At 39.4% G+C, this 10,331-nt stretch overlaps 1 pseudogene; it reads left to right on the plus strand.

The window, feature by feature from the left end:
* Positions 1-1,652: 1,652 nt before the first annotated feature.
* LOC149576846 (allene oxide synthase, chloroplastic-like) lies at positions 1,653-8,690 on the plus strand (annotated as a pseudogene).
* The last annotated feature ends 1,641 nt before the right edge of the window (positions 8,691-10,331 follow it).

Consider the following 10,331-nt stretch of genomic DNA (forward strand, 5'->3'; position numbering starts at 1 on the left):
AAGATAACTTTGACTTTTTTGGTTAAGATATCCACTGATGCTATTACTTTGGTGTTTCTTGAGCAAGTGGGGAGGATAGGTAAAGGCACTTCATCAAAGTCTATAGAGGTTTTAGATAATAACCTTTCAACTTCTACTCTTATTTGATTAATGTAATAAGGGGGGAATGTTGGAATATCACATCAAATAGTTAAAATTTAGTTTAGATTAATAAATTAATAATAATAATTAGTTGATTGTTAGTTTCCATGAATTTAGATTCTAGTAGATAGTTTATAATAAGAACAAAAGACTTTATAAGTCCAACTAATTAAATTGAATTTCGAATAAAATATCAATTGCATTATCTTTTCTTCTTTAGATAGAGTTGGTGTGATTTCATAGATTTGGAGATAATGCCCCTACAGGTTTGAGGTTGTGAATATTTTCTTTTTCATTTTTCTATGCTAGCAGTGGCTTGATGACCCTTTATGCTTTGTTGGTGCATTCCTATTCAAACACTCTATTCCTTAGTGTTCCTTTGTGCCTTATGAGAGTTTTGTGGTTGTTTGAGGTCTATTGGTTCAATGTTGTTAGATCGTAACATTATAAAATGTATGAGCTTGAAAAGTAGGGTGTTATTTTTGAAGTAAGGGAAGCAATGTAATAAAACCACTAGGTCATAAAAATGGGCAATAAGATTTAACAAATATGACAATGGTGCCCCTTAAAATGCAGTCAGAACTTTAATCAAAACTTTCTTCATTTCCACCTCTCACTAATTCATAGCTCTACTGAAAAGCAATTCAATTTAGACTCTTTACTGATAAAATGTTTTATATTGAAAAAACTAACACCACCTTTATTTAATGTTATATAAACTTAGAAGAACAATTTATTTTGTGGTAAATTTGATTGCATTGTGAATAATTTTTGAAGAAATACTATGAACTTCAAACTCGATATGTGTAAGATCAATGAAGGGTAAATTGGCTGGTTAACCGCACGTATTTCGCCTACTACGCGAGATTGTAGCTATCGTATGATCGTTCTACCATGACATATATTCAGATTTCCACAGGTAATCCCATAAGAACCAAATATTCCATATCCAAATGCTAATCGTCTTTATCCCATATTTTGAACAATCTGCGACACAGAACGTCTCTGATTTCAGCAGGGTGCCGCGTGTGCCATAAAGTTGTCGTGTCTCTGAATGAAGAGTTAAGAAAACAAAAAAACGTGTCCTACCTTGCTGAGATATGCGTTTTACCTTGCTGTTGAGACGTTGCCCCATAAAGTTGCACAAATTGGAAAACGCGCAAAGCTACAAATTTTATACAATGCCAGAGTTGCTAGATCTCCATAGTCTGCACAACTGAATGGACTAGCTCGTGTTATCTATCATGTCAGAACGGGGACAAAATAAAAAATAATTCAATAGCACGTTTTGTGCCGGCCGCAGAGCGGACGACTGGAAAAATGCAAATGAGGTGATCGATAATGTAATGCCCTCTCACAATCTAACCAAATCTACTCGCAGTTTTAATATGGATTGACTGGTGGACCAAATTTATTCATCCTACCCGCTAACCATTTCCTTTAAAACTTAGTCTATCGTAGTGTGGCTACCGTTGCAGCAAGACAAGATGATGCTCCGAACCTTTGCGTGCATGGCTACGCCGGGGGTTTCTTCGGGACTCCCCGTGAAGGAAATTCCAGGCTCATACGGCCTCCCCTTCGTCGGAGCTCTCGTGGACCGCTTCGACTTTCACGTCACAGAAGGAGCCGAGAATTTCTTCAAGACCCGCATAAAGAAATACAAGAGCACCGTACTCAGAGTCAACATGCCGCCAGGCCCGCCCATTGTGTCGGACCCGAGGGTCATAATGCTCCTGGACGCAAAGAGCTTCCCCACGCTCTTCGACCTCAGCAAAGTGGACAAGGCCAACGTTCTCACAGGAGCCTACATGCCCAGCACCGATTTCACTGGTGGGTATCGAACGGCTGTGTATCAGGACCCCTCCGAGGAAACTCACGGCAAGCTCAAGGCCTTCTGCTTCCACCTCGTCAATATGGCTCGCCCCAGGATCTTCCCCGAGTTCGCCCGGGCGTTCGAAGACCTCGCGGTGGAAATCGAAAAGGAGTTCGAGAAGGACGGGAAGGCCTCGTTCAGCGGGCAGGCGAATAATCTGATATTCAATTTCATGTGCCGGGCACTCGTCGGGGCAGATCCCGTGGCTCCTGGCCCGGGCAGTCTGGGCACCGATGGGCCGACCTATGTTACCACCTGGCTTGCGCCGCAAGTTGCCCCAATTACGAGCTCGGGGATTTTGCCCAAGGTGCTCGACGAGCTCACAATACATTCCATTGGTCTCCCGTTCTCTCTCGTATCAGGGAACTATCAGAAGCTCTATGACTTCATCGATAAGCGAGGGTCTGCGCTTCTCGATTTCGCCGTCAAGGAATTAGGGCTTCCGAGAGACGAGGCCTGCCACGACCTGCTTTTCAACCTCGGCTTCAATGCATTCGGGGGAATGCTTATCTTTTACCCCAGTATTGTCAAGTATGTTGCCAAGGCGGGTGAGGAGAGATTTTCAAAGAGGTTCGCGGGGAAGTGGAAGGGAATGGGGGGTTGAATATGAAGGCGTTGGAGTCCATGCCCCTTGTGCGCTCTGTTGTCTACGAGGCACTCAGAATGGCCCCGCCCGTGACATTGCAGTACTGGCGGGCGAAGAGGGATTTTATGGTGGAGGCGTACGATGCGGCGTACGAGGTGAAGAAGGGTGAGTTGCTCGGTGGGTATCAGCCGCTGGCAAGGAAGGATCCTCGTGTTTTTGGCAATGTAGAGTGTGAAAAATCAACTATTGCAGTCACTGATTATTAATTTCCTATCATAAACAATTATTAAACTGCTGAAAATAAATTCTCAGCTAATATCGAAAAATAACACAACTGCAACTTCATTTATAAAATACGGAAAAAAATGCGCAACACAATGAACACAATATTTTCGGACAAATTGTCCCTAGAAAAACCTCTAAGGGAAAACCAGTTCTACAGATGAGGGATTATATTAAACTTCAGCAAATCGAGAGATACAAAATTCCTTGCCTCTCACTGGCAGAACTCTGACAACCTCATAATTTCTCCCGTTGATATTCCCCATTGCTATCCCCACGCTAACACTGCACCCTTGCTAACACTGCAAGACAATTTGCTATCACTGCAAAATGCTTTTCCAAAACTTGTATCTCCAAATGACCCAATGACCCCTTTTTATACTACCCTATTGGAAAAACCAACGACCAAGATTAAATCAAACCAACGGCTGGGATTAAGACAACTTGACAGCCAATAATAGAATTGGTTGCAAGGTGTCCAAAACGGAATCACTAAAATTATTAAATAATTATCCTTGCACTAACCATTTATTAATTCTCGGCAAGTGGACAAACAACTGTCCAAACTACCCATAACTAATGCTGCTATACATAGATAAGGATGAACAGCTGTCCAAGCTACCCATAAATACTACTGCTATTTCCAGGTCAGAAATAATAGCTGTCCAACTAACAATAATTAACACTCCCTCTTAGCGAGGAAGCTGTTCTGCAGGACACCGAACTTATCTTTAAAGAAGATAAAATTTGCCTTCCCCAATGCCTTAGTCAGAATGTCTGCTACCTGCTCCTCTGTAGGTATGTACTATAGCTGAACAACTCTTCTTTGTACACAATATCTGATGAAGTGATATTTGATATCTATATGTTTAGACCTATCATGAAACACTGTATTCTCAGACAACTTGATGCAACTCTGATTGTCACAATGTATCACAATAGTCTCAACCTTCTGACCAAACAAGGCTACTAACAAGTTTCGAAGCCATATAGCTTCACATGTCGCCATGCTAGCTGCTATGTATTCTGCTTCTGCTGAACTTAGAGCCATGGACTTCTACTTCCTGCTGAACCAAGATACAACTCCTGATCCCAAGCTAAAACAACACCCTGAAGTGCTCATTTTGTCTATTGTACTTCCTGTCCAATCTGTGTCAGTATAGCCTATCAACCTGATACCTTCACCTCAAACATATCTGATCCCATACTCAATTGTACCACGCAAGTAACGTAGCACATGCTTAGCTGCTATCCAATCCATTCTCTTTGGTTCAGCCATGAACTGACTAAGAGAGTTTATTTGCAAATGCTATATCTGGTCTAGTGTTGACCAAATACATAAGTGAACCAATCAACTGTCTATATAAAGTGGGATCTACATCTTTCTCCTTAGTTGTATCTACCTTCCTCCAATTCATGATCATGGGTGTAGACATGGCTTTGCAATCCTCCATCCCAAATTTCTTCAAGATTTCAATGCAATATTTCCCTTGACCAAGGAAAATCACCCCATTTGTCTACCACACTTCCATGCCTAGAAAGTAGTGCATAAGTCCTAAATCCTTCATCTCAAACTCTTCTGCAAGGTTCCTCTTGCAATCCACTATGAGCCCTAGTGAACCTGTAAGAAATAGGTCATCCACATAAAGAACAAGAATGAGAATCTCACCCCCAACCATCAAGTAGTAGAGGTTAGCATCTGCTTCACTCTTCACAAAGCCCATTTTTTGCAAATATGTATCAATGCGCTCATACCACGCTCTAGGAGCCTGCTTGAGTCTGTACAATGCTTTCTTCAATCTGCACATGTGGGTCTCTTTGTTGTGTGCTACAAAGCCTTCTGGTTGTTCTATGTATACCTCCTCCTTCAACTCACCATTAAGAAATGTTGTCTTGACATCCATTTGATGAATTTACCATCCCATCTGTGCTGCAAGTGAGATTACAGCTCGTATAGAAGTATACCTGGCAACAGGAGCAAATGTCTCCTCATAGGCTATTCCCTCCTTCTGAGAGAACCCTTTTGCCACGAACCTCGCCTTGTATTTCTCGATGCTACCATCTACACCATGCTTTATCTTATAGATATAGCGTGACCGAACTACAACCCTATCTATTGGTCTAGGTACTACCTCCCACACATCATTCTGCAATATTGAAAATTATTCCTCAACCATAGCATCTCACCATACTTGATGTTCTACAGCTTCCTCATAGGTAGAAGGCTCACTATCTACCAACTGACTAACTAATGCCACATAGTCATTGAACTTGGCTGGTTGTCTTCGCTATCTAGTACTCTTCCTAGGAGCTCCCACAAACTCTTGAGTATCCCTTTGTGTATTTGGAACCACATGGTTCCTGCTGCCAACTGTAGAGGATGAAATGTCAACCTCTAAGTCTTCTAGATGCATTTCCTGTTGCACCTGTTACTCCATACTCTGTGAATCTTCACTAACTGAGTCTACACTCGCACTAGTAACTGTACTTGAGCTTTGTTGCTCTTGACTTGGTCTTGGAGCTTCTGTTGGCTGCTCACTCTGATCATCTGCTGGCAAATCTCTGGATCTCCTGAATGCCTTATCCTCCATGAACTTGACATCCCATCTGACAATAATTCTTTTAGTCCCCAGAATGAAATCCTGTATGCCTTTGAGGTCTCACTGTACCCAACAAAGTACCCCCTCTCTACAGTCTGATCTAACTTTGTACGTGTATCTCCAAGAATATGGCAATATGCCAAACTCCCAAATATCTTGAACTGACTAACATCTGGCTTCTTCCCTGTGAAAGCCTCCTCTGGTGTCATCTTCCCTAGCACCTTGTGTGGAACTCTATTCTGAATGTAGACTGTTGTATTACATGCCTCTGCCCATAAGTAATGGGGCATGTCTTGGTCACGTAGCATAGCTCTTGCTGCCTCCAATATAGAATGGTTCTTCCTCTCAGCAACTCCATTCTGCTATGGATTGTAAGGAACAATCCATTCTCTCTTGATTCCTTCTCTGGTGTAGAACTCCTGGAAGACATTTCCTTTGTACTCGCCTCCATTGTCTAACCGAAGAACCTTTATCTTCTTTCCTGTTGAGTTCTCCACAAGAGCCTTGAACTCTTGGAATCGACTAAAAACCTCATCCTTAGTCTTCGAGAAGTATATCTAGGTCTTTCTAGAGAAATCATCAATAAAAGTAACATAGTACTCATATCCTTTGATGGATTTCATCGATATGTGTCTACAAACATCTAGATGTACTAGATCAAGAACACCCTTAGATCTGGTGTCACTCCTTGGAAAAGATGCTTTCGCAAACTTCCCCAACACACATCCCTTACATACATCATCATGCTCTGTGCTCACCTCTGGAACACCTATCACCATCTCACGAAGCAATCTAAGTGCTCCATGATGAATATAGCCCATCCTCCTATGCCATAGCTCTCCAAGATCTCTAGGATTACTTTTGCTCATAAGTGCCTTAGGAGTATCAAACTGTAATCTATAAAGGCGACCACTCCTAACTCCAATAGTTATGGGCGATTTCCAATCCTTGTGCTTAATCAACACATTTATCCCTCTAAAGAGTACATTATGCCCCCTATCCTGAAGAACATATATAGAAATCAAATTCATACCTAAGCCTGGCACATATAACACATCATGACGTGGTATTATCTTTCCATTCTCCCTCTAAAACTGAATAGTCCCTTTCCCAATAGGGTTGAGCTTGGACAAGTTTTCCATAGAAATTTGGATGTTGGTGTCCTCCTCCTTGTAACTAGAGAAGTACTCTCTAAACTCTTGTCATATGAAATGATGCCCCACTATCTATATACCAAACACACTGTGAGGTTTAGCTAACCATACAAGCTATGAGTGCAAACTCATCTTCTATTCTACTGGAGAGTTCTTCCGCACTTGCTGAAGCTGCTACCTGCTTCTTACCCTTCTTCCTCTCCGAGCAATCACTGACATAGTGGCCAAACTCGTGACATCCAAAGCACTTGACCTTAGAAAGGTCCTTCTTCTTTTCAATTTGTGAATTTGATCCTTTGCTAGATCCCTTCTTTTTTTTCCCTTTACCCGCTAGGGCAACGTTCTCTTGTTCCACCTCATTTTTCTGACTCTTGTTGGCCCCATTGACAAGACTTAGTCTAAACTCCTCTTGAGTGAAATCAGTCCATAGTCGATCCCAACTCGGTAAAGTATCTCATCCACTAACAACTTGAACAAAGACGCTCCATTGTTTAGTAAACCCATTTAGGGCTATTCTCACTAGTACATCATCACTAGGGCTATCTCCAACAACTGTTAACTCATCCTTGACAAGTCAGAGCCGAGTGAGGTAACTTGTGATGTCTTCTCCCTGATTCATCTAGGTATTCTTTAGCTTCTCTCTGAGAATCACCTTCCTGTTGGTGGTAGCATTCTGGTACAGATTCAGAATGGCGTCCCACATCTTCTTCGTTGTATCTAGCTCCGAGATATGTGGAACAATATGATCCTTGACACCATCAAGGATTATCCTCCTAGCCTTGGCATCATCCTTCCTATATGCTGCAAGCTGTGTTGCATCTAGTGGTACAGGTACAACACTGGTAGCATAATCCTTGATACCATTCTCTTCCAACAATAAACAAATTTTGGCCTTCCAAACACCAAAATTTGAGGCACCATCCAATCTATCCTAATCTCTCAAACCAGTTGAAGCCATCTCAAGGGTTTAAAGCAATAATAAATCTAAAGATATCAAAATTTCTTTCCTAGGGCAAAACTCTTCTACCCTTAACAATGCTCTGATACCATGTAAAAAATCAACTATTGCAGTCACTGATTATTAATCTCCTATTATAAACGATTATTAAACTGTTGAAAATAAATTCTCAGCTAATATCAAAAAATAACACAACTGCAACTTCACTTATAAAATAAGGAAAGAAATGTGCAACACAATGAACACAATATTTTTGGACAAATTGTCCCTAGAAAAACCCCTAAGGGAAAACTAGTTCTACAGATGAGGAATTATATTAAACTTCAACAAATCAAGAGATACAAAATTCCTTGCCTCTCACTGGCAAAACTCTGACAACCTCCTAATTTCTCCCGCTAATATTCTCCACTACTATCCCCATGCTAACATTGCGCTCTTGCTAACACTGCGCTCTTGCTAACACTGTAAGACAATTTGCTATCATTGCAAAATGCTTCTCCAAAACTTGTATCTCCAAATGACCCAATGACCCCTTTTTATACTACCCTATTGGAAAAACCAATGTCCGAGATTAAATCAAACCAACGGCTGAGATTAAGACAACTCGACAGCCAATAATAGAATTGGTTGCAAGGTTTCCAAAAGGGAATCACTAAAATTAGTAAATAATTATCCTTGCAATAACCATTTACTAATTCTCGGCAAGTGGACAAATAGCTGTCCAAACTATCCATAACTAATGCTGCTATACATAGATAAGGATGAACAACTGTCCAAGCTACCCATAAATACTATTGCTATTTTTGGGACAGAAATAACAGCTATCCAACTAACAATAATTAACATGGAGGAGTTTTTCCCAGCGAGGTTTATGGGAGAGGAAGGCCAGAAGTTATTGCAGTATGTGGTATGGTCTAATGGGCCCAAAATAGAGGTGCCTACAACTAAGAATAAGCAGTGTGCAGGGAAGAATATTGTTGTGATGTTTACCAATCTTCTCGTGGCACATCTCTTTCTTCACTATGATTCTTTCGCTCTTGACGAGTCTTCGTCGTCTGCCATTTTTACGCAGGTCACAAAGGCTTCTCAGAAGTAGTTGTGCTCATCGTTTGCATGATGGAAACATTCTGCATATATTTGGGATGACTCTAGAGTTCTTTCTTCTAATGTTGTTGCATGTTATGATTTGAAAGAATAATCAATCTGGGGATAGGCAAACATGCCTGCCCAAATAATGAGCATGGGTAACTATCATAGATTTCTTTTATTGTTGGGCTCTTTACTAGTTTGTGTGCTGGGAATGATTCGTATTTTGGTCTAATTATATTTGTTGATTAGTTTTATAGTTCTTTTGATTAGGAAGGGTTATATCCCTCACCATTTATGATGATAGTTAAGTGCAGTATAAATACTCTGTACGTTAACAATAAATGAAAGCTTCTTAAGTTTTTAGGTTGCAACATTTTTTTAAGTGTTTTTGATTTGAACAAAAAATGGTAAGCTCAAACTTTAGTTTTTTTCCAAAAAAAAATTATATTGACTTAGTGTTGGGTAATTTGTGTTTCTGAAATAAAAAATGGTAGGTTGAGATTTTATAATAGGTTGAAATTTTATAAGAGGTGATTTATGTATTCATCACTTAAACGAATTTAACTACATTTTTCACAAGAGATGTAAGGTTCTTAGCTTCCTAACATTTTATGCTTTACATTTGATTTCTAATATTTTAATGTTTTGTCAATATGAGTTATAATTTTATACATGTATGTAGAAGAGGACATAATTAGAGCCTAGGAAATTGAGACTTGAGTTAGTCTAGAATTTTTTGATAACACCAAAACAGAAGATGAGGGGAACTTAGAGGAGGAGGAACCTCCTTCCTCTTCCTTTTATGCATGTCAATTGGTTGTCTCCCTTACGTATGTACTTTGTTTTGAATGTTTAATGAAGATATGTCTGACTTTATGTCTATATAAAATTCTTTCATTCTTAGATTTTGTGTTTGTGTTGCCGATTATTATTTATCATCTCCAATGATTCTATGCCTTCTTGATTTCCTCTTTATATTATTTATCACTATTAAAAGTGAATTTTAGAAACTATGATTTCTTTTTTTAATTTTTTTTGTTTCTTGCTTTCTCACTAACAATCTTAAAAGTAGAGCACAAGTCTATTAGCAAATATGGTTGTGATGTTTTGGGTCAGATTGGAATAAGGGTGTAATTACAAGGGAAGAAGAATAGTTGAAATAAAGTCTATATATTTTATATTGTAATATCTTTGAGATTGGAAACAAAAAAATAAGAAATTTCACCCAATTACAACCTCTTAGTTCAACCTCTCGAGTTGGGTTGTAATTTTTATAATGTTTAATAAGTGGTTTTGGCCTCTTTCTTATTAAAAATAAATAAATAAATAAAGTCTTTTTTTTTTTGCATTTGTATATATTCTAAACAAGGAGTCATATAATTTCCTTTGATATTTAAATGTGAACTATGACACTTCAATGATCTAGGTAATATGTATGTAATTTAACTTATTCAAAAATAAATCTATAACAAGTAAAATATAAAGATGCCCGTACCTCAAATGTGCACCCCGTGGAAAATTTTCCCTTTTTGTTATAAAGAAGAAAGGAAAGGGCCCTAAACCCATATAGAACAAAAAAATAACAACTAGCAATGCCATGGGCCATTCCAATAAAGTATCAAGCTAGCACAACATTAACCAAAAAAGC

Source organism: Cupressus sempervirens, chromosome 1, assembly GCF_028749045.1.
Source record: "Cupressus sempervirens isolate cs-2001-9-10 chromosome 1, ASM2874904v1, whole genome shotgun sequence".
In the NCBI taxonomy this organism is placed as follows: Eukaryota; Viridiplantae; Streptophyta; class Pinopsida; order Cupressales; family Cupressaceae; genus Cupressus; species Cupressus sempervirens.